At 44.1% G+C, this 26432-nt stretch overlaps 1 long non-coding RNA gene across 1 annotated transcript; it reads left to right on the top strand.

Annotated features, from left to right (window-relative positions):
• Positions 1–14915: 14915 nt before the first annotated feature.
• On the top strand, positions 14916–23720 carry LOC121846994. Its single transcript, XR_006083978.1, has 3 exons — positions 14916–15493; positions 16153–16317; positions 23584–23720. It is a non-coding gene; the product is annotated as an uncharacterized LOC121846994 (long non-coding RNA).
• Positions 23721–26432: the final 2712 nt, after the last annotated feature.

Below are 26432 nucleotides of genomic sequence, written 5' to 3'. Positions count from 1 at the left end.
AAGGTGGCGCTACAAAGTATTAACTTAAGGGGGCTGAATAATTTTGCACGCTCAATTTTTCAGTTTTTGATTTGTTAAAAAAGTTTGAAATATCCAATAAATGTCGTTCCACTTCATGATTGTGTCCCACTTGTTGTTGATTCTTCACAAAAAAATACAGTTTTATATCTTTATGTTTGAAGCCTGAAATGTGGCAAAAGGTCGCAAAGTTCAAGGGGGCCGAATACTTTCGCAAGGCACTGTATGTGTTTGATGTGTTTGATACCATTCCACCAATTCCACTCCAGTCATTACCATGAGCCTATCCTCCCCAATTAAGGTGCAACCAACCTCCTGTGCTGTGTATTCACGTACATACAGTGCCTTTAGAAGGGAATTATATCCCTTTACTTATTCCACATTTTGTTCTTACAGCCTGAATGTTAAATAGAACAAATATATGCTTTTTTCTCACCCATCTACACTCAATACCCCATAATGACATTAGGTGTGTGTTGTTAATGTATTGCTGCATTGTTGGAGCTAGAAACATAAGCATTTCGCTGCACCAGTGATGACATCTGAAAAACGCTGTATCCAACTAAACTCAGCAAGAAAAGAAATGTTCTCTCACTGTCAACTGTGTTTATTTTCAGCAAACTTAACATGTGTAAATATTTGTATGAACATAACAAGATTCAACAACTGAAACATAAACTGAACAAGTTCCACAGACATGTGATTAACAGAAATTGAAGAATGTGTCCCTGAACAAAGGGGGGGTCAAAATCAAAAGTAACAGTCAGTATCTGGTGTGGCCACCAGCTGCATTAACTACTGCAGTGCATCTCCTCCTCATGGACTGCACCAGATTTGCCAGTTATTGCTGTGAGATGTTACCCCTCTCTTCCACCAAGGCACCTAAAAGTTCCCGGACATTTCTGGGGGGAATGGCCCTAGCCCTCACCCGCCGATCCAACAGGTCCCAGACGTGCTCAATGAGATTGAGATCCGGGCTCTTCGCTGGCCATGGCAGAACACTGACGTTCCTGTCTTGCAGGAAATCACGCACAGAACGAGCAGTATGGCTGGTGGCATTGTCATACTGGAGGGTCACGTTAAGATGAGCCTGCAGGAAGGGTACCACATGAGGGAGGAGGATGTCTTCCCTGTAAAGCACAGCATTGAGATTGCCTTCAATGACAACAAGCTCAGTCCGATGATGCTGTGACACACCGCCCCAGACCATGACGGACCCTCCACTTCCAAATCGATCCCGCTCCAGAGTACAGGCCTCGGTGTAACGCTCATTCCTTCGACAATAAACGCGAATCTGACCATCACCCCCGGCGAGACAAAACCATGACTCGTCATTGAAGAGCACTTTTTGCCAGTCCTGTCTGGTCCAGCGATTGTGGGTTTGTGCCCATAGGCAACATTGTTGCCGGTGATGTCTGGTGAGGACCTGTCTTACAACAGGCCTACAAGCCCTCAGTCCAGACTCTCCAGCCCCTCAGTCCAGCCTATTGTGGACAGTCTGAGCACTGATTGAGGGATTGTGCGTTCCTGGTGTAACTCGGGCAGTTGTTGTTGCCATCCTATACCTGTTCCTCAGGTGTGATGTTCGGATGTACCGATCATGTGCAGGTGTTGTTACTCGTGGTCATCTAATGCGAGGACGATCAGCTGTCCAACCTGTCTCCCTGTAGCGCTGTCTTAGGCGTCTCATTGTACAGATATTGCAATTTATTACCCTGGCCACATCTGCAGTCCTCATGCCTCCTTGCAGCATGCCTAAGGCATGTTCACGCAGATGAGCAGGGACCCTGGGCATCTTTCTTTTGGTGTTTTTCAGAGTCAGTAGAAAGGCCTCTTTAGTGTCCTCAGTTTTCATAACTGTGACCTTAATTGCCTACCGTCTGTAAGCTGTTAGTGTCTTAACAACCGCTCCACAGGTGCATGTTCATTAATTGTTTATGGTCCATTGAACATGCATGGGAAACAGTGTTTAAACCCTTTACAATGACGTTCTGTGAAGTTATTTGGATTTTTACGAATTATCTTTGAAAGACAGGGTCCTGAAAAAGGGACGTTTCTTTTTTTTCTGAGTTTAGATACCAGAGGTCTCTTGGAATAATCTATACTTGTCCCCTAAATCAGCTGTTCTCAATCCTGGTCCTGGGGATCCAAGGCTTTGATGTGGTACCCTTCCTGCATCAAAGCCTTTTGATGAGTTGATCATTTGAATCAGCTGTGTAGTGCTAGGGCACAAACAAAAATGTCCCCAGGACCAGGATTGAGATCCAGTGCCCTAAATGCAAGTGGGTAGGGCCATGTTAACTGTTGTACTTAGGCCTGAAGTTTTAGACCTGTTGTACCTGTTTTGGTTTGTTAGAGGCAGTTAGTCCCCTTAAGCCAACCTTTTAAAGCGGAAGGGAAGGCCATTGATTTGCCTGCGCTGTGTTAAGCTACAGAGAAACCAGTGCAGACCTGGGTTCAAATACTATTTGAAATCTTCCAAAAACTTTGAGTGTTTGATTTGGAATGCCAGGTGGTTGGGGGTTGCACTTTTGGGACTTTTCTCTTTGTTCTATTGCAACAGGCAAGCTGAAAAAAAGCACAACATTTTTGAAATTATTTCGAATAGTATTTGAACCCAGGTCTGAACCACAGGCCACGTCCTGAGGCCAGACATAAGAGAAGGTGATATACATTGTGTGTATGTTGTCACATAAGGATAGGTGGTGGGGGAACTGCAAATGCATGCACTCCTGAAATGTGTATAAAACACCTTTTGTCCCTGTATAAATAGAGGATTGTGTTTCCAATATACAGTGCAAAGGCATGATTGACAGCAGGGTATCATAAGTATAGTTTTAACCTCTATATATCCACGTAACTACTAATAATAGTCATAGGGCAAGGTAAGGGTAGAGACTAGTTGTGTTGTGTCATAACATGTTGTGTTGTATCTAATTCAGAGTATTTGTTCTGTCTGCGGTATATCTGCGTCGTCAGGCCAGACCCGGACGACGCAGGGCCAATTGTGCACCGCCCTATGGGACTCCCAATCACGGCCAGATGTGATACAGCCTGGATTCAAACTAGGTACTGCAGTGACGCCTCTTGCACTGAGAAGCAGTGTTTTAGACCACTGCTCCACTCGGGAGCCCAGTGGCGTAATGATATCTATAACAGGATCCTCCCTCCAATCCTGTCCGAGACCCCAAAGATAGCAGTTAAGGCACAGGAAGCTGGCTACGCTACCCCACAGGAAGTGATACACTATTGGCCACACCTGCCATTAGACTTGTGAGTGAGTCGTCTGTGTGACGGAACAACCCTGCAGACTCTGGGTCGTGTTCATTAGGGCCCACAGTAGCCCTAGGTTTTGCAAAGGACAACCAAAATTTGTGTTTATTATTGGACAAGTTCAGATTCTACATCCCAGTTTCACTCTGTTTCGGGGCATTTCCTTCCTTTTCCTGCTGAACACGCCCCGCTGGAGTTCTCCACCACTACTGTGTGAAAAACATCCCCAGCCAGAGGTCATTATCGCTGACCTCCAGGGAACACACCACATGGGGGGATCCTGGGTGAAGGTTCGGTTACAGATCAGATATAGGATCAGCTTCTCCATTGCCCAATCCCAACCTGACCCAAGATCAGCGTCTAGGGGCAACTTCACCCTATTACTACTACTACTTGTTCAAACATGTGACGTCACCCGCTGTGTTTGTCTTCCTGGATGGTGATGTTGATTCTGGAGCGCTACCAGTGTTGACCAAGTAGAATTTACACTACCTCCTCCGAGTCATTACCTCTGATATCTGCTGCTGTATCCGCCTCTGGGACTAGTTTAGTGTGGTGGTGGTGGTGGTGGAACATACACAAACACACACACAGCAACGCCTCTCTCTTGGTCCGTGCCAGGGTACAAAACCGTGTTGTATTCATTAGTCGCCAACGGAAGAAAACAGACTGAAATGGGCAGGGACTACCTGGACCTGTCTTGTAAGAAGAGCTCATTTTAAGTTTCTGTTGCAAACTGTTTTTAAAAACTGTAGTGGACCCTAATGAACATGACCCAGCTAGGCCGCTCTATGGCTGGCATCAGCGGTGCTCTGTAATGAGACGCTGGAGGCCGTGAGTGCATGTGCGTGTCTGTGTCTGCGTGTGTGAACGTAAACACTCTGACCGAGGAGATGTAGTAATCGCTCACTGTGCTGGAGCTGGCAGGCCAATGGTAGACATGTCTGAAGTGGGAAATTAGAGTGAATTAAACAGCAGATTAAATGGCCTCCGCAGGGCTTTTTTAACTGAGCTAAAGATAGTCTTGCGAGAGAGAGAACTTGGTGACAACTTGGTAAGTAAGTTCTGTCTCATATAACTGCTGGGTGTATCACTAACTATGGTCAAAAAAGGCAACAGTAAACATATAGTCCCCCACGAATGATGCCAATAAGTGTAATTTTGTAAATGACAGATCTCTATGGCAACGCGCATCATTCAAGTTTTGTCAATATTGGGCCAGTGGTGTCTGACATATCACGTGTGACTAAGGTACGTACAGCTGATTATTATAGCGACACACATGGGCTAATCAGTGCAATTTTGTAAAGGTCAGATCTCTGTGGCAAGACGCATCATTCACCCAAGTTTCTTCAAATTCGTGCCAGTGGTGTCTGAGATATAGCGTGGGTTATCTAGACTCAAATCTCTGAGCATGTGTGCCAAATTTCAGCACTCTAAGTGAAACTGATCAAGAGATATAAACATGTGCCCGTTATAGTGCCCCTGTATGGTCGATATGATTGTTCTTGCATATGTTGTGTCTTGTTAGTGTTTGCAACACGTGTACCAAGTTGTGTTACAATACGAATATCCTTGACTGATTTCTATGCATTTCTGTGCCAGACCACGCCCACGTGAATGTTTATTAGTCAATAGCAGCCATGTTGTTTTAGGTACTACTCTGGAAAACATTGCATTGAGAGATCTTTGTCCATAGATGCCACGTATCTAGTTGTGTGCATTCCGGGCATTCGATTCCAGAAGAGTAGCGTTTTAAGTGTTTTTCACAAAATTCAAAACTGTCGCAAATCCATCATGGCAGACCTTATGGGTCCTAGAGACAAATGTGTTCCTTATGAGGAGAGGGACCTAATATGTACCGGAATTCGGGACTTTAGGTCAAACAGGGTGAGAGGCTTGACCTGTCAACGTTTGCATTTTCAATCTCTTGTAATAGCACCACCATCTGGCCAATCAGCGTAAGTAATGGATGAACGAACCAAACGGACGGAGACAGATCAACAGTCCCCTCCTTGATTTCATCATGGGGGACAACAACACCATGGATATGTCTCCACTCGGATGCTGTTTCATTGAACATGAAACTGAGATACACAAAATCAAATCACATTTTATTTCTCAAATACAACTGGTTTAGACTTTACCGTGAAATGCTTACTTACCAGCCCTTTCCCAACAATGCAGAAATTGCTGCCTTTTGTGGGTCGTAATAGAGAATAGACCTAAGTCCTTGAGCATTGTAACACACAAATCACTGTCCTTTGGAGTGGTCAAAATATAGAGCAACCACATGGACTGTCTTATGTGTTATATCGGTTCAAATCTTGTTCAAAAGTATATGTGTGGAGTTTGTGTGCAGCAAACATGTCGTTGCATGTTTTCCCACCATTGTGTTTGTGTGACGTCTGTCTGGACATCTCTCTTCCTGGCAGCTCATTTCTCAAGACAGTAGTAAAGAGGGCAGTAAAGAGGGCACAACAACGCCAATTCCATCCTCAGATCCTCAAAAAGTTCTACAGCTGCACCATCGAGAGCATGGTCATCACTGCCTGATATGGCAACTGCTCAGCCTCCGACCGACCGCAAGGCGCTACAGAGGGTACTGCGTATGGTTTAGTACATCACTGGGGCCAAACTTCCTGCCATCCAGGACCTCTATACCAGGCTGTGTCCGAGGAAGGCCCTACAAATTGCCAAAGGATCCAGCCACCCTCGTCATAGACTGTTCTCTCTGCTACCACACGGCAAGCGATACCAGAGCGCCAAGTCTAGGTCCAAAAGGATTCTTAAAAGCTTCTACCCCCAGGCCTTAAGACTCCTGAACATCTAATCAAAAGGCTACCTGGACTATTTGCATTATCCCCACATTTCACGGTAAGGTCTACCTACACCTGTTGTATTCGGCGTAGAAAATACAATACATATGACGGTGGGACTCAAACGCACGGTGGGACTCATTGGGTTAAGAAGGCATGTCATCCCCCTACCCTCCCCACCAAGCATCAATGCAGGTGTGTGTGTGTGTGTGTGTGTGTGTGTGTGTGTCAGGTGTGATGTTTGTGTAGCATTGTGCACAGCCATCCAAGGAGAAAGGTTTACCTGGCCCATGAATCACACCCCTCTCTCTCCCTCCCCTCCTCTTCTTCCTACTTCCCACCGCCTCCTTCACTCACCAAGCGTCCCCTAGCCTCGCCCTCTTCCCTCCCCCCTCCTCTCTAATCCTCCCCAGCCCCTCCCTCTCCCTCCTCTCTCTCCCAGCCAGCCAGCCCCTTCCCAGCCAGCCCCTCCCTCTCCTTCCTCCCTCCTCAGCGAGCCCCTCCCTCTCTCCCCTGCCAGCCAGCCAGCCAGCCAGCCAGCCTACCAGCCCCCTTCGCTGCATGTGCTGTGCTGAATGGAGAGAGAAGAGCCCTGAACAGGATAAAACACACTTGTATGCATGTAGGTACACACACACACACACATACCGACACTGACACACACAACACACTCTCTCACACATACACACATACCAACACTGACACTCACAACACTCTCGCTCTCACACACACACACACACACACACACACACACACACACACACACACAGCGACACTGAGACACACAACACTCTCACTTTCTCTCTCTCACACACACACACACACACACACACACACAGGGCTCTTGACAGACAGAGAGGCAGATGGACAAGAGGACAAAGAGAGATGGAGAGTAATGACCTGCAGACATGTTCCTGAAGTTTTCCCATTACTCCTCGTCCTGAGCAAACACACATAGTACAAACCACACACTTATACACACACACCATGCACTGGTCTCTCCCTCTCACACAGCCACACTGACCACCCTCAACTCCACGTCAAACACACATAGTACAAACCACACACTTATACACACACACCATGCACTGGTCTCTCCCTCTCACACAGCCACACTGACCACCCTCAACTCCACGTCAAACACACACTCAATTACTTGAAGCTGATTGGATAGTTTAACGTTTCTGGAAATTGTCACCCCTAAACTATCCCACCAGCCTTCTTGGGTCTTCTCACCTTGTCATTTAAAGTGACAACCTCCTCCACCTGTTCAACAGTTCTCATACAACAGATCTGCCTTTGCCTCATCTTCATCCGTCTTCAACCGTCCTCATCCGCCTCTCCTTCTCTCTCTTTCTCTCCATTCATTAACCACCTCCTCCTGTCTATCCAATGCTTTGTTTAGCTCTTTACATTTGTAAACATGTAACAATGGCTGTCACAGCATGACAGAAACGGACATCCTGTGTCCGTGTGGGAGAGAGAGAGACTGGGGAAACAAGTTTGTGTAAACCTGTATGCCAAGAAGTTCCTTCAGTAGTAGTATTGTTGTCTTCAACAAACTATTAAACCATATAATCTACTTTATCCTACACTGATAAACCATATAATCCACTTTATCCTACACTATTAAACCATATAACACACTTTAACCTACACTATTAAACCATATAATCTACTTTATCCTACACTATTAAACCATATAACCCACTTTATCCTACACTATTAAACCATATAATCCACTTTATCCTACACTATTAAACCATATAACCCACTTTATCCTACACTATTAAACCATATAATCCACTTTATCCTACACTATTAAACCATATAACCCACTTTATCCTACACTATTAAACCATATAACTCACTTTATCCTACACTATTAAACCATATAACTCACTTTATCCTACACTATTAAACCATATAATCCACTTTATCCTACACTATTAAACCATATAATCCACTTTATCCTACACTATTAAACCATATAACTCACTTTATCCTACACTATTAAACCATATAACTCACTTTATCCTACACTATTAAACCATATAATCCACTTTATCCTACACTATTAAACCATATAATCCACTTTATCCTACACTATTAAACCATATAACTCACTTTATCCTACACTATTAAACCATATAACTCACTTTATCCTACACAATTAAACCATATAATCCACTTTATCCTACACTATTAAACCATATAACTCACTTTATCCTACACAGCAGGAAGCACCAGTGACTCGGTCAATAAAAAAGTGGTCAGATGAAGCAGATGCTAAACTACAGGGCTGTTTTGCTAGCACAGACTGGAATGTGATTCTTCCTATGGCATTGAGGAGTACACCACATCAGTTATTGGCTTCATCAATAAGTGCATCGATGACATCGTCCCCACAGTGACTATCATTTATGAAAGCAAAATTCAATTTACAAAAAAAAAGAAAGATGTTTTCGTCTTTTGAGATTCTAGTCATGAAATCTATGCAGCCTACTCAATCACTTTTTATAGCTACTGTTTACAGGCCTCCTGGGCCATATACAGCATTACTCACTGAGTTCCCTGAATTCCTATCGGACCTTGTAGTCATAGCAGATAATATTCTAATTTTTGGTGACTTTAATATTCACATGGAAAAGTCCACAGACCCACTCCAAAAGGCCTTCGGAGCCATCATCGACTCAGTGGGTTTTGTCCAACATGTCTCTGGACCTACTCACTGTCACAGTCATACTCTGGACCTAGTTTTGTCCCATGGAATAAATGTTGTGGCTGTTAATGTTTTTCCTTCCTGGACTATCGGACCACCATTTTATTACGTTTGCAATCGCAACAAATAATCTGCTCAGACCCCAACCAAGGAGCATCAAAAGTTGTGCTATAAATTCTCAGACAACACAAATATTCCTTGATGCCCTTCCAGACTTTCTCTGCCTACCCAAGGACGTCAGAGGACAAAAATCAGTTAACCACCTAACTGAGGAACTCAATTTAACTTTGCGCAATACCCTAGATGAAGTTGCACCCCTAAAAACTAAAAAACATTTGTCATAATAAACTAGCTCCCTGGTTTACAGAAAATACCTGAGCTCTGAAGCAAGCTTCCAGAAAATTGGAACGGAAATGGCGCCACACCAAACTGGAAGTCTTCCAACTAGCTTGGAAAGACCGTGCAGTATCGAAGAGCTCTCACTGCTGCTCGATTATCCTATTTTTCCAACTTAATTGAGGAAAATAAGAACAATCCTAAATTTATTTTTGATACTGTCGCAAAGCTAACTAAAAAGCAGCATTCCCCAAGAGAGGATGGCTTTCACTTCAGCAGTAATAAATTCATGAACTTCTTTGAGGAAAAGATCATGATCATTAGAAAGCAAATTACAGACTCCTCTTTAAATCTGCATATTCCTCCAAAGTTCAGTTGTCCTGAGTCTGCACAACTCTGCCAGGACCTAGGATCAAGAGAGACACTCAAGTGTTTTAGTATTATATCTCTTGACACAATGATGAACATAATCATGGCCTCTAAACCTTCAAGCTGCATACTGGACCCTATTCCAACTAAACTACTGAAAGAGCTGCTTCCTGTGCTTGGCCCTCCTATGTTGAACATAATAAACGGCTCTCTATCCACTGGATGTGTACCAAACTCACTAAAAGTTGCAGTAATAAAGACTCTCTTGAAAAAGCCAAACCTTGACCCAGAAATATCAAAAACTATCGGCCTATATCGAATCTTCCATTCCTCTCAACAATTTTAGAAAAGGCTGTTGCGCAGAAACTCACTGCCTTCCTGAAGACAAACAATGTATACGAAATGCTTCGGTCTGGTTTTAGACCCCATCATAGCACAGAGACTGCACTTGTGAAAGTGGTAAATTACCTTTTAATGGCGTCAGACCGAGGCTCTGCATCTGTCCTCATGCTCCTAGAATTTAGTGCTGCTTTTGATACCATCGATCACCACATTCTTTTGGAGAGATTGGAAACCCAAAATGGTCTACACGGACAAGTTCTGGCCTGGTTTAGATCTTATCTGTCGGAAAGATATCAGTTTGTCTCTGTGAATGGTTTGTCCTCTGACAAATCAACTGTACATTTCGGTGTTCCTCAAGGTTCTGTTTTAGGACCACTATTGTTTTCACTATATATTTTACCTCTTGAGGATGTCATTAGAAAACAGAATGTTAACCTTCACTGCTATGTGGATGACACACAGCTGTGGATGACTGCAAACATTCTACTTTTAAACTCGGACAAAACAGAGATGCTTGTTCTAGGTCCCAAGAAACAAAGAGATCTTCTGTTGAATCTGTCAAGAAACAAAGAGATCTTCTGTTGAATCTGTCAATTAATCTTGATGGTTGTACAGTCATCTCAAATGAAATTGTAAAGAACCTCGACGTTACTCTGGACCCTGATCTCTCTTTTGACGAACATATCAAGACTGTTTCAAGGACAGCTTTTTTCCATCTACATAACATTGCAAAAATCAGAAACTTTCTGTCCAAAAACTATGCAGAAAAATTCATCCATGCTTTTGTTACTTCTAGGTTAGACTACTGCAATGCTCTACTTTCCGGCTATCCGGATAAAGCACTAAATAAACTTCAGTTAGTGCTAAATACGGCTGCTAGAATCCTGACTAGAACCAACATTTTCTATCATATTACTCCAGTGCTAGCCTCCCTACACTGGCTTCCTGTTAAAACTTGATGCACCCATCCCGTTAGCGGGATCATTTTCGTCAACCACCGCTGAATTGCAGAGCGCCAAATTCAAATTAAATCACTAAAAATATTTAATTTTCATTAAATTACAAGTGCAATATAGCAAAACACAGCTTAGCTTGTTGTTAATCCACCTGGTGTGTCAGATTTCAATACCTCCATTCGGTTAGCGCGTTATGTTCAGAAATCCACAGGCTCAAGCGGTCATGACACCGCAGACGAAAATTCCAAATAGTATCCGTAATGTTCGTAGAAACGTCAAACGTTTTTTATAATCAATCCTCAGGTTGTTTTTACAATATATATTCGATAATATATCAACCGGGAATGTAGCTTCTTCAGAGAGAGAGAGAGAGAGAGAAAATGGATGCTCCAAACTTTTGCGCTGCTGTCACCCAGCCATACAATGACGCGATGTGATCTTTCTCGCTAATTTTTCAAAATAAAAGCCTGAAACTATGTCTAAAGACTGTTCACACCTTGAGGAAGCCATAGGAAAAGTAAGGCATCCAATGTAAGAGAGAGCTTTCAGGAAAAACAGCACTTCCTTGTTGGATTTTCCTCAGTTTTTCGCCTGCAATATAAGTTCTGTTATACTCACAGACAATATGTTGACAGTTTTGGAAACTTTAGAGTGTTTTCTATCATAGTCTGACAATTATATGCATATTCTAGTTTCTGGGCATGAGAAATAGGCCGTTTCAATTGGGTACGTTTTTCAGGCAAACACGAAAATACTGTCCCCTACACTCAAGAGGTTTTAAGGCAAGGGCTGATTTCAAGGTTTTACTGCTAACCTACAAAGCATTTACATGGGCTTGCTCCTACCTACCCGTACAAATCAGCTGAGCTTGACAATCTGGACCCTCTATTTCTGAAACTATCCGCCGCCATTGTCGCAACCCCTATCACCAGCCTGTTCAACCTCTCTTTCATATCGTCTGAGATCCCCAAGGATTGGAAAGCTGCCACAGTCATCCCCCTCTTCAAAGGGGGAGACACCCTGGACCCAAACTGTTACAGACCTATATCCATCCTGCCCTGCCTATCTAAGGTCTTCGAAAGCAAAGTCAACAAACAGGTCACTGACCATCTCGAATCCCACCGTACCTTCTCCGCTGTGCAATCTGGTTTCCGAGCCAGTCAAGGGTGCACCTCAGCCACGCTCAAGGTACTAAACGATATCATAACCGCTATCGATAAAAGACAGTACTGTGCAGCCGTCTTCATCGACCTTGCCAAGGCTTTCGACTCTGTCAATCACCATATTCTTATCGGCAGACTCAGTAGCCTCGGTTTTTCTGATGACTGCCTTGCCTGGTTCACCAACTACTTTGCAGACAGAGTTCAGTGTGTCAAATCGGAGGGCATGCTGTCCGGTCCTCTGGCAGTATCTATGGGGGTGCCACAGGGTTCAATTCTCGGCCGACTCTTTTCTCTGTATATATCAATGATGTTGCTCTTGCTGCGGGCGATTCCCTGATCCACCTCTACGCAGACGACACCATTCTGTATACTTCCGGCCCGTCCTTGGTCACTGTGCTATCTAACCTCCAAACGAGCTTCAATGCCATACAACACTCCTTCTGTGGCCTCCAACTGCTCTTAAACGCTAGTAAAACCAAATGCATGCTTTTCAACCGTTCGCTGCCTGCACCCGCATGCCCGACTAGCATCACCACCCTGGATGGTTCCGACCTAGAATATGTGGATATCTATAAGTACCTAGGTGTCTGGCTAGACTGTAAACTCTCCTTCCAGACTCATATCAAACATCAAACATTTCTATTCCGCAACAAAGCCTCCTTCACTCACGCCGCCAAACTTACCCTAGTAAAACTGACTATCCTACCGATCCTCGACTTCGGCGATGTCATCTACAAAATAGCTTCCAACATTCTACTCAGCAAACTGGATAAACTGCATCCTTTCGTTCCAGTTCTCTGCTGCCTGTGACTGGAACGAATTGCAAAAATCGCTGAAGTTGGAGACTTTTATCTCCCTCACCAACTTCAAACATCTGCTATCTGAGCAGCTAACCGATCGCTGCAGCTGTACATAGTCTATCGGTAAATAGCCCACCCAATTTTACCTACCTCATCCCCATACTGTTTATATTTATTTACTTTTCTGCTCTTTTGCACACCAATATATCTACCTGTACATGACCATCTGATCATTTATCACTCCAGTGTTAATCTGCAAAATTGTAATTATTCGCCTACCTCCTCATGCCTTTTGCACACAATGTATATAGACTCTCTTTTTTTCTTTTTTTCTACTGTGTTATTGACTTGTTAATTGTTTACTCCATGTGTAACTCTGTGTTGTCTGTTCACACTGCTATGCTTTATCTTGGCCAGGTCGCAGTTGCAAATGAGAACTTGTTCTCAACTAGCCTACCTGGTTAAATAAAGGTGAAAAAATAATAATAATCTTTCCAATTTGGTACTGCCGTACATACCTACACGTACGCTATGGTCACAAGACGCGGGCCTCCTAATTGTCCCTAGAATTTCTAAGCAAACAGCCTGAGGCAGGGCTTTGTCCAATAGAGCTCCATTTTTATGGAATGGTCTACCTACCCATGTGAGAGACGCAGACTGGGTCTCAACATTTAAGTCTTTACTGACTCATCTCTTCAGTGGGTCATATGATTAAGTGTAGTCTGGCCCAGGAGTGTGAAGATGAACGGAAAGGCTCTGGAGCAACGAACCGCCCTTGCTGTCTCTGCCTGGCATGTTCCCCTCTCTCCACTGGGATTCTCTGCCTCTAACCATATTACAGGGGCTGAGTCATTGACTTACTGGTGCTCTTCCATGCCATCCCTGGGAGGGGTGCGTCACTTGAGTGGGTTGAGTCACTGACGTGATCTTCCTGTCTGGGTTGGCGCCCCCCCTTGGGTTGTGCCGGGGCGGAGATCTTTGTGGGCTATACTCGGCCTTGTCTCAGGATGGTAAGTTGGTGGTTGAAGATATCCCTCTACTTGTGTGGGGGCTGTGCTTTGGCAAAGTGGGTGGGGTTATATCCTTCAGATGGGCCACAGTGTCTCCTGACCCCTCCTGTCTCAGCCTCCAGTATTTATGCTGCAGTAGTTCATGTGTCGGGGGGCTAGGGTCAGTTTGTTATTTCTGGAGTACTTTTCCTGTCTTATCCGATGTCCTGTGTGAATTTAAGTATGCTCTCTCAAATTCTCTCTTTCTCTCTTTCTCTCTTTCTTTCTCTCTCTCGGAGGACCTGATCCCTAGGACCATGCCTCAGGACTACCTGGCATGATGAATCCTTGCTGTCCCCAGTCCACCTAGCCGTGCTGCTGCTCCAGTTTCAACTGTTCTGTCTGCAGCTATGGAACCCTGACCTGTTCACCGGACGTGCTACCTGTCCCAGACCTACTGTTTTCAACTCTCTAGAGACAGCAGGAGCGGTAGAGATACTCTGAATGATCGGCTATGAAAAGCCAACTGACATTTACTCCTGAGGTGCTGAGTTGCTGCACCCCTGACAACTACTGTGATTATTTCTATTTGACCATGCTGGTCATTTATGAACATTTGAACGTCTTAGCCATGATCTGTTATAATTTCCACCCAACACAGCCAGAAGAGGACTGGCCACCCCTCATAGCATGGTTCCTCTCTAAGTTTCTTCCTAGGTTCCGGCCTTTCTAGGGAGTTTTTCCTAGCCACCGTGCTTCAACACCTGCATTGCTTGCTGTTTGGGGTTTTAGGCTGGGTTTCTGTACAGCACTTTGAGATATCAGCTGATGTAAGAAGGCCTATATAAATACATTTGATTTGATTTGATAAACAGGTGTGTGCCTTTCCAAATCATACCCAGTCATTTTAATTTACCACAGGTGGACTCCAATCAATTTGTAGAAACATTTTAAGGATGATCAATGGAAACAGGACATACCTGAGTTCATTTATAATCTCATAGCAAAGGGTCTGAATACTTATGTAAATAAGGTATTTCTGTTTTTTATTTGTAATAACTTGCGAGAAAAAAAAATGTGTTTTCGCTTTGTCATTATGGGGTGTTGTGTGTAGATTGACGAGGAAAATTTATTCAATCAATTGTAGAATAAGGCAGTAAAATAACAAACTGTGGAAAAAGTCAAGCGGTCGGAATACTTTCCACATTTATAAACGGATACGTTTTGCACATGGACATTTCCCTCTAGCTACCTTCCCTTCTCTGATTTCTCTTTGTGGTCCTGGTCCTCTGCATCTCAGTTGGTAGAGCATGGCTCTTGCAATGCCGGGATAGTTAGTTCAATTCCTGGGACCAGCCGTAGGTAAAAAATGTATTCACACATTACTGTAATTTGCTTTGAATTAAAGCATCTGCCACATGGAATATATTATGTTTTTTACTGTTCACTCTGTTCTTTTCCTCCTGTTGATATGGAACATATCATTCACTCTTTCCATCTCTCTCTCTCACCCTCCCTCTCTCCTCTCTCCCTCTTTCTATCCCTCCCTCCCCTTCCCTCTCTACCTCATTCTCTGCCTCCCTCCTTCTCTCCCCAGGATTTGTCAGGAGCAGATTTAGGGTCAGGTCTGACCGAGGGCGTGGGTGGTAAACCCATTTGAAGTGGTCAAAGTCCGCCTGCAGGCCAACAGAGATACTTTCACAGTGGTGAGATACAAAAAACACTCTTTAATAAGAACTTCTAATATCTCACTGTTTCCATTCAGGATTCCCCAAATCCTGGTTAAGTCAACTCCTGGTTGAGTTATCAAGATGTGCATGGGTAACTTAACCCATTAACACTGTCATTTACCTTGACAATAACCATTGACATCAATGCATGATTTATGGGATCAGAGTTACAGATGTAGGATCTTAATTTGAGCCAGTCTCCTACAGCAGGGAAATAATCCTGCAGCAACAGGAAATGTTTATTATTATGTGGATTATAATTCATGGAATTTGTTTGTAGGGGTTGATATATTTATCGTTAGGGCAAAACAAGTCTGACATTTTAATGTGGAAATTATAAACTTTAGAAGCATTTTTACCCTAGAATACACTACAAGTTTGCATTTCCTAGTGATCAAATTAAAATCCTTCATCTAAGTGTGCACATCTTAAGTTAGGATTCCTTTCTTAGAGTAGCTCTATGCTATTCTCAGTCATTGGCACATGCTCTGTTTTGTTCTGCCCCATACAACAACCTTTCACATTTTCTTAAGGATGTTTTCCTTGGAAGTATTTGTTTTACTCACTGAGTAGATCTATTCTATTCTCTGTTATTGACACATACTCCTCTTCTCTTTGGCCTTGCACCTATACAGCAGCCCGCCACGTTTGCCCAAGCTCGGAAAATCATTAACGCAGACGGCTCCGGCCTCCGAGGCCTGAATAAAGGGTTAGAGTCAACACTGGGGCGCCATGGTGTCTTTAACATGATCTACTTTGAATTCCACTTCAACGTCATGGACGCCATTCCTGCCAGACAGGTAACAGGAGAAGGAACATCCCTATATGTCTATGTTATGTGTTTACCTGTCAGGGACTATACACAACAGATATTGCACCAGTTTGAACTAATTCAGATTCCAGATTTCCATTTGCAGTCTCTGTCTCCCTACATCCCGGTTGGTTTTATTCCGTTTTCACACCAAGCCGACCAGACACGGTATTTTACAGTAGAGCTAACTGTATATGTCCATAGACAAAGTCAGGCCTGTTAATTACTGTAACTATCAACAGCCTCTCAAACAGCCTCTCAGCCTCACATACAGTATGCATGTGTCTCTAAGCCACTTAGTAACAGGCCTGTGTAAATACAACACGGTTAGATTAGGTAGTCAGACTCTAAGTACTACAGTTAGATTGGTTAGCCAGACTCTAAATACTACAGTCAGATTGGTTAGCCAGACTCTAAGTACTACAGTTAGATTGGTTAGCCAGACTCTAAATACTACAGTCAGATTGGTTAGCCAGACTCTAAGTACTACAGTCAGATTGGATAGCCAGACTCTAAATACTACAGTCAGATTGGTTAGCCAGACTCTAAGTACTACAGTTAGATTGGTTAGCCAGACTCTAAGTACTACAGTCAGATTGGTTAGCCAGACTCTAAGTACTACAGTTAGATTGGTTAGCCAGACTCTAAGTACTACAGTTAGATTGGTTAGCTAGACTCTAAGTACTACAGTCAGATTGGTTAGCCAGACTCTAAGTACTACAGTTAGATTGGTTAGCCAGACTCTAAGTACTACAGTCAGATTGGTTAGCCAGACTCTAAGTACTACAGTTAGATTGGTTAGCCAGACTCTAAGTACTACAGTTAGATTGGTTAGCCAGACTCTAAGTCGGGGCGGCAGGGTAGCCTAGTGATTAGAGCGTTGGACTAGTAACCGGAAGGTTGCAAGTTCAAACCCCCGAGCCGACAAGGTACAAATCTGTCGTTCTGCCCCTGAACAGGCAGTTAACCCACTAGGCCGTTATTGAAAATAAGAATTTGTTCTTAACTGACTTGCCTGGTTAAATAAAGGTAAAATATAAAATAAATAAGTACTACACTTAGCTAGGTTAGCCAGACTCTGAGTACTACAGTCAGATTGGTTAGCCAGACTCTAAGTACTACAGTCAGATTGGTTAGCCTAAGTACTCTAGTCAGTGAGGCAACTGAGGGGAAGGAAAATCTTTGAGGAATTGGGTAGCAGTGGAGGCTGCTGAGGGGAGGAAGGCTCATAATAATGGCAAGAATAATGGCATGATACTATTCCACTCATTCCACTCCAGCCATTACCACGAGCCTGTTCTCCCCAATTAAGGCACCACCAACCTCCTGTGTCGGATAGAGTAGATCAGTGCCTCTAATACCTTGTCTGTTTGCTCGCTATAACATCCTCAAAGGTTCACGTTACACATCCTGCAGAGAGGGCCTGATTCCCAAACAAAAGTTAATTTTGTTGAAAGGAAACGTTACCATACGCCAGCCTGTTTCCCGTGTATAAACTGGAGGATATTTTTTGGACCAGGGCCCATGGGGTTCTGGTCCAAAGTAGTGCACTATATAGGGAATATGGTACCATTTGCGACTCATGCTAGATGAACTCCCATGGACTAATTGAAAGCAGACCATGTATATTATTATTATTTCAGGAGGAAGTTAGTTATACAGTGAAGTAGAAGTGGAAGCTGTATAACTGAAGCTTGGTTTGTTCTGTGAATTCCCCCCCCCCCCTGGTTGGTATGAGTCTGGCATTTGTGGATGAAACGTATGAATAGTTATTGATAGTTATCATCATACATGAACTGTAATAAAGTGGGCATAGAGGAGAAATGACAAAACAAAACACATGTGGTCTTAGATGTGGTTCTCTTTGCCTCTGCGTGTGTTGCTTTGGGGGAAAACCAGTCATATCACTCTATGTAGGAAGCTTTCAACTTAATAGTATTTAGTCTGAATCATTCTGAGATAATAGAAACACACTAATTAGACATTTTCTGACTGTTTGAGGTTGTGGACAGGTGTCTTTTATACTGATATGTGCGTATGGTTAGTCATTATAATGCATTATACCTGCATCATAATGCATTCTACCTACAAGCTGGCTTAGGTGGAGTTGAGCCTGTTTCAGGAGAAGCTCAGCCTATTGTGTACAGGACAGGATAGACATAACCAGTTCCAGCAGAGACAGAGGCCTGCTGGGTTGATGATTGAATCCCTTCTAAGCCTGTTGTTAGCAGGGGGTGAGCAATGAGATTCGCAACTCAGTCGTGTCGGAAGTCAAATTCACTGTGCCACGCTCATGTGCATTTGAATGGGCAATTGCTAACATAATGCTATCAGAAGTGAATGTGTGAGTTGGTGTTTATTCAAGGTTTATCGGAACTTGACTGTTTTGGCATACGGAGGCCAGACTAAATGTTACCTTTTCAGTAACTAATATGTTACCTCCTCCTGCTTGACTGCCCACACTTCTTATCAAATATTGACTCTGAAATATGAACATCAGTACTGTAAAACTAAAATACTAGAGTAGCGGACATTTTTAAATCCACTTCAAGAACTTCCACACTCCACATCTTACTTTAAAAAATAACTCTGAGATTAGTTGTTGTTTAACTCAGCAGCACCCAGGGGGTTCAGTGATTTGACAAGAGAAAGGCCCATCCTGGTTCAGGACCTGCTTTTCTATAGGCTTTTGTGTAAAAGAATATACTGACCAATTAACCGTCAGAGTTCTCTGGGTCGAGCGGGACATCTCTCCCTTTCTCTGGTACAGTAATACACACACACACTCACACACAGTAATAACCCTGTACTGCAGAGAATCACTGCTCAATTAGACAAAATTGGCCCCATATGCCTCCACAGCTCTACAATCTGCGTGCAGGAACCCTGTTGATAAATCCTATTTCTGTCCGAACGAGCCCCTTTAACGGACATGTGCTTCAGCACAGCCAACCAGAGAGGAGAAAACCACAGTCAGGAAGCACTAATCTGCCCCCCCGCTACCATGAAATGATCAGGGCTTTCATGCCAGCTTTGCTTTACAATCATGTGCATGAGTCGGAGTCAGAGTGCTCTCGTTCGTATTTGTGCTTATGTTCTCTCTCTCTCTCTCTCTCTCTCTCTCTCTCTCTCTCTCTCTCTCTCTCTCTCTCTCTAACACACACATTGTCCTAACATCTGTCTTAAGTTGGATTTCATCACTGCACCAGAGATATATATCAAATCAAATCCAAGTTTATTTGTCACGTGTTCCGAATACAGCAGGTGTAGTAGACTTTAAAGTGAAATGCTTACTTACAGGCTCTAAACAATAGTGCAAAAAAGGTATTAGGTGAAAAAGGTATCAAGTGACTATATATACAGTGGGGCAAAAAAGTATTTAGTCAGCCACCAATTGTGCAAGTTCTCCCACTTAGAAATATGAGAGGCCTGTAATTTTCATCATAGGTACACTTCAACTATGACAGACAAAATGAGGGAAAAAAATCCAGAAAATCACATTGTAGGATTTTTAATGAATTTATTTGCAAATTATGGTGGAAAATAAGTATTTGGTCAATAACAAAAGTTTATTTCAATACTTTGTTATATACCCTTTGTTGGCAATGACAGAGGTCAAACGTTTTCTGTAAGTCTTCACAAGGTTTTCACACACTGTTGCTGGTATTTTGGCCCATTCCTCCATGCAGATCTCCTCTAGAGCAGTGATGTTTTGGGGCTGTTGCAGGGCAACACGGACTTTCAACTCCCTCCAAAGATTTTCTATGGGGTTGAGATCGGGAGACTGGCTAGGCCACTCCAGGACCTTGAAATGCTTCTTACAAAGCCACTCCTTTGTTGCCCGGGCGGTGTGTTTGGGATCATTGTCATGCTGAAAGACCCAGCCACGTTTCATCTTCAATGCCCTTGCTGATGGAAGGAGGTTTTCACTCAAAATCTCACGATACATGGCCCCATTCATTCTTTCCTTTACAGGGATCAGTCGTCCTGGTCCCTTTGCAGAAAAACAGCCCAAAGCATGATGTTTCTACCCCCATGCTTCACAGTAGGATGGTGTTCTTTGGATGAAACTCAGCATTCTTTGTCCTCCAAACACGACGAGTTGAGTTTTTACCAAAAAGTTATATTTTGGTTTCATCTGACCATATGACATTCTCCCAATCTTCTTCTGGATCATCCAAATGCTCTCTAGCAAACTTCAGACGGGCCTGGACATGTACTGGCTTAAGCAGGGGGACACGTCTGGCACTGCAGGATTTGAGTCCCTGGCGGCGTAGTGTGTTACTGATGGTAAACTTTGTTACTTTGGTCCCAGCTCTCTGCAGGTCATTTACTAAGTCCCCCCGTGTGGTTCTGGGATTTTTGCTCACCATTCTTGTGATCATTTTGACCCCACAGGGTGAGATCTTGCGTGGAGCCCCAGATCGAGGGAGATTATCAGTGGTCTTGTATGTCTTCCATTTCCTAATAATTGCTCCCACAGTTGATTTCTTCAAACCAAGCTGCTTACCTATTGCAGATTCAGTCTTCCCAGCCTGGTGCAGGTCTACAATTTTGTTTCTGGTGTACTTTGACAGCTCTTTGGAAATGGCCATAGTGGAGTTTGGAGTGTGACTGTTTGAGGTTGTGGACAGGTGTCTTTTATACTGATAACAAGTTCAAACAGGTGCCATTGATACAGGTAACGAGTGGAGGACGGAGGAGCCTCTTCAAGAAGAAGTTACAGGTCTGTGAGAGCCAGAAATCTTGCTTATTTGTAGGTGACCAATGATTTATTTGCCACCATAATTTGCAAATAAGGGGGTGGCACACAATGCAAATAGTCCGGGTAATCATTTGATTACCTGTTCAGGAGTCTTACAGCTTGGTGGTAAAAGCTGTTGAGAAGCCTTTTTGTCCTAGACGTGGCACTCCAGTACTGCTTGCCATGCGATAGTGGAGAGAACAGTCTATGACTGGGGTGGCTGGGGTCTTTGACAATTTTTAGGGCCTTCCTCTGACACCGCCTGGTGTAGAGGTCCTGGATGGGCCGTACACACTACCCTCTGTAGTGCCTTGCGTTCAGAGGTTGAGCAATTGCCCTACCAGGCAGTGATGCAACCAGTCAGGATGCTCTCAATTTTGCAGCTGTAGAACATCTCAGGACCCATGCCAAATCTTTTTGTTTCCTGAGGGGGAATAGGCATTTTCATGCCCTCTAGGCATTTTCATGCCCTCTTCACCACTGTCTTGGTGTGTTTGTAGCATTCTAGTTTGTTATTAATGTGGACACCAAGGAACTTGAAGCTCTCAAACTGCTCCACTACAGCCCCGTCGATGAGAATTTGGGTGTGCTCTGTCCTCCTTTTCCTGTAGTCCACAATCATCTCCTTAGTCCTGGTTACGTTGAGGGAGAGGTTGTTATCCTGGAACCACCCGGCCAGGTCTCTGACCTCCTCCCCATAGGCTGTCTCGTCGTTGTCGGTGATCAGGCCTACCACTGTTGTGTTGTCTGCAAACTTAATGATAGTGTTGGAGTCGTGCCTGGCCATGCAGTCATCAGTGAACAGGGAGTGCAGTAGGGGACTGAGCACGCACCCCTGGGGAGCTCCAGTGTTGAGGATCAGCGTAGCAGATGTGTTGCTACCTACCCTCACCACCTGGGGGCGGCCCGTCAGGAAGTCAAGGATCTAGTTGCATAGGGAGGTGTTTAGTCCCAGGATCCTTAGCTTAGTGATGAGCTTTGAGGGTAGTATGGTGTTGAGCGCTGAGCTGTACTCAATTAATAGCATTCTCACATAAGTGTTCCTTTTGTCCAGGTGGGAAATGGCAGTGTGGAGTACAATAGAGATTGCATCATCTGTGGATCTGTTTGGGCAGTATGCAAATTGGTCTGTAGTCATTTAGGCAGGTTGCCTTTGTGTTCTTGGGCACAGGGACTATGGTGGTCTGCTTAAAACATGTTGATATTACAGACTCAATCAGGGACATGTTGAAAATGTCAGTGAAGACACCTGCCAGTTGGTCAGCACATGCCTGGAGCACACGTCCTCGTAATCCGTCTGGCCCTGCAGCCTTGTGTATGTTGACCTGTTTAAAGGTCTTACTCATGTCGGCCAAGGAGAGTGTGATCACACAGTCGTCCGGAACAACTGATGCTCTCATGCATGCCTCAGTGTTGCTTGCCTCGAAGCGAGCATAGAAGCTCATCTGGTTGGCTCGTATCACTGGGCAGCTCGCGGCTGTGCTTCCCTTTGTAGTCTGTAATAGTTTGCAAGCCCTGCCACATAAGACGAGAGTCGGAGTTGGTGTAGTATGATTCAATCTTATCCCTGTATTAGCTTAATGCTAATGTTGCCTGTAATCCATGGCTTCTGGTTGGAGTATGTACGTATAGTCACTGTGGGGACGACGTCCTCGATGCACTAATTGATAAATCCAGTGACTGATGTGGTGTACTCCTCAATGCCATCGGAAGAATACCAGAACATGTTCCAGTCTGTGATAACAAAACAGTCCTGTAGCTTAGCATCTGCTTCATCTGACCACTTTTTTATAGACCGAGTCACTCGTGCTTTCTGCTTTAATTGTTGCTTGTAAGCAGGAATCAAGAGGATAGAATTGTGGTCGGATTTACCAAATGGAGGGCGAGGGAGGGCTTTGTACGCTTCTCTGTGTATGGAGTACAGATAATCTAGATTTTTTTTCCCTCTGGTTGCACATTTAATGTGTTGATGGAAATTTGGTAGAACTGATTTAAGTTTCCTTGCATTAAAGTTTCTGGCCACTAGGAGCACCAACTCTGGCTGAGTGGTTTCCTGTTTGCTTATTTCCTTATACAGCTGACTAAGTGTGGTCTTAGTGCCATCTGTTTGTGGTGGTAAATAAACAGCCATGAAAGTATAGCTGAGAACTCTCTAGGCAAGTAGTGTGGCTTGCAATTTATCACAATATACTCTACTTCAGGCGAGCAAAATCTAGAGACTTCCTTAGATTTCGTGCACCAGCTGTTGTTTACAAATATGCACAGACCCCTGACCCCCCCCTCATCTTACCAGAGTGTGCTGTTCTATCTTGCCGGTGCAGCGTATATCCCGCTAGCTGAATATCCATGTCGTCATTCAACCACAATTCCGTGAAACATAGGATATTACAGTTTTTGATGTCCCATTGGTAGGATATTTGGGATCGTGCCTCGTCTCATTTATTGTCCAATGATTGCACGTTGGCGAGTAATATTGACGGTAACGGCAGCTTTCCCACTCGCCTTTTCCAGGTCCTGACCAGGCATCCGCCTCTTTGTCCTCTGTACCTGCATCGCTTCCTCTTGCAAATTATGGGGATGTTGGCCCTGTTGAGTGTTTGGAGAATGTCCTGTGCGTCTTGCTAGTTGAAGAAAAAATCTTTGTCTAGTCTGAGGTGAGTGATCACTGTCCTGATATCCAGAAGCTCTTTTTTGCCATAAGATACGATTGCAGAAACATTATGTACAAAGTAAGTTACAAATAAGGTGAAAAAAAACAATAGCACAATGGGTTGGGCGCCCATAAAACTGCTGCCATTTCTTCCGGCGACATTTTGTAATAGATTGAGATATAGAGATATATAGAATAAAAAATATATAGTGATATAGAGATTTAGAGATGTATATATATATATAGAGAGAGAGAGAGAGAGAGATATAGAAATGTAGAGATATTGAGATATAGAGATTTAGAGATATATAGAGATATAGCAATTTAGAGATATAGAGATATTATCAGGGTTCAGGTAAGACCCAGGTGCAGACTGTGTTGGAGTAACCATGTTTATTGCAAAAACAGGGGCAGACAAACGACAGATCAAGGCAGGCAGGGGTCGATAATCCAGAGTAGGCGCAAAGGCACAGGATGGCAGGCAGGCTCAGGGTCAGGACAGGCAGAGGTCAAAACCAGGAGGGCTCAGAGTCAGGACAGGCAGAGGTCAAAACCAGGAGGGCTCAGAGTCAGGACAGGCAAGGGTCAAAACCAGGAGGGCTCAGAGTCAGAACAGGCAAGGGTCAAAACCTGGAGGGAGAGAAACAGCGAGACTGGGGGAAAGCAGGAGATTGAGCAAACAAGGTTGACTTGAGCAAACAAGGCGAACTGGCACAGACAGACAGAAAACACAGGTATAAATACCCAGGGGATAAGTGGGGAACATTGGGCAACACCTGGAGAGAGGTGGAGACAAGCACAAGGACAGGTGAAACAGATCAGGGTGTGATAGACATAGAGATGTAGAGATATATAGAGATATAGAGATACAGTGATATATAGAATAATAGATATATAGATATAGTGATATATAGATATGGAATCATGTAGTAACCAAAAAAAGTGTTAAACAAATCGAAATATATTTTATATTTGAGATTCTTCAAAAAGCCACCCTTTGCCTTGATGAGATCTTTGCACACTCTTTGCATTCTCTCATCCTGCTTCATGAGGTAGTTACCTGGAATGAACCCTGTTTATAAATCCTATTTCTGTGTTGAGCGAGCCCCTCGAACGGACATGTGCTTCAGCACAGCCAACCAGAGAGGAGAAAACCGCAGTCAGGAAGCACTAATCTGCCCCCCGCTACCATGAAATGATCAGGGCTTTTAAGTTGGATTTCATCAGTGCACCATGGAGATATAGAGGTAGAGATATATATAATAATATAGATATAGAGATGCAGTGATATAGAGATACAGTGATATAAAGATGTAGAGATATAGAGATACAGTGATATATAGATATATACACTGCTCCAAAAAATAAAGGGAACACTAAAATAACACATCCTAGATCTGAATGAATGAAATATTCTTATTAAATACTTTTTTCTTTACATAGTTGAATGTGCTGACAACAAAATCACACAAAAATGATCAATGGAAATCAAATGTATCAACCCATGGAGGTCTGGATTTGGAGTCACAGTCAAAAGTAAAGTGGAAAACCACACTATAGGCTGATCCAACTTTGATGTAATGTCCTTAAAACAAGTCAAAATGAGGCTCAGTAGTGTGTGTGGCCTCCACGTGCCTGTATGACCTCCCTACAACGCCTGGGCATGCTCCTGATGAGGTGGCGGATGGTATCCTAAGGGATCTCCTCCCAGACCTGGACTAAAGCATCCGCCAACTCCTGGACAGTCTGTGGTGCAACGTGGCGTTGCTGGATGGAGCGAGACATGATGTCCCAGATGTGCTCAATTGGATTCAGGTCTGGGGAACGGGCGGGCCAGTCCATAGCATCAATGCCATCCTCTTGCAGGAACTGCTGACACACTCCAGCCACATGAGGTCTAGCATTGTCTTGCATTAGGAGGATCCCAGGGCCAACCGCACCAGCATATGGTCTCACAAGGGGTCTGAGGATCGCTACCTCTGGCGAGCACATGGAGGGCTGTGCGGCCCCCCAAAGAAATGCCACCCCACACCATAACTGACCCACCGCAAAACCGGTCATGCTGGAGGATGTTGCAGGCAGCAGAACGTTCTCCACGGCATCTCCAGACTGTCACGTCAGTCACATGTGCTCAGTGGTGCCAATCTTGGTGTTCTCTGGCAAATGCCAAACGTCCTGCACGGTGTTGGGCTGTAAGCACAACCCCCATCTGTGGACATCGGGCCCTCATACCACCCTCATGGAGTCTGTTTCTGACCGTTTGAGCAGACACATGCACATTTGTGGCCTGCTGGAGGTCATTTTGCAGGGCTCTGGCAGTGCTCCTCCTGCTCCTCCTTGCACAAAGGCGGAGGTAGCGGTCCTGCTGCTGGTTTGTTGCCATCCTACGGCCTCCTCCACGTCTCCTGATGTACTGGCCTGTTTCCTGTTAGCGCCTCCATGCTCTGGACACTACGCTGACAGACACAGCAAACCTTCTTGCCACAGCTCGCATTGATGTGTCATCCTGGATGAGCTGCACTACCAGAGCCAATTGTGTGGGTTGTAGACTCCGTCTCATGCTACCACTAGAGTGAAAGCATCACCAGCATTCAAAAGTGACCAAAACATCAGCCAGGAAGCATAGGAACTGAGAAGTGGTCTGTGGTTATCACCTGCAGAACCACTCCTTTATTGGGGGTGTCTTGCTAATTGCCTATAATTTTCACCT

This window comes from Oncorhynchus tshawytscha, linkage group LG08, assembly GCF_018296145.1.
Source record: "Oncorhynchus tshawytscha isolate Ot180627B linkage group LG08, Otsh_v2.0, whole genome shotgun sequence".
Lineage (NCBI taxonomy): Eukaryota > Metazoa > Chordata > Actinopteri > Salmoniformes > Salmonidae > Oncorhynchus > Oncorhynchus tshawytscha.
This window is presented reverse-complemented; position numbering and strand designations above follow the sequence as displayed.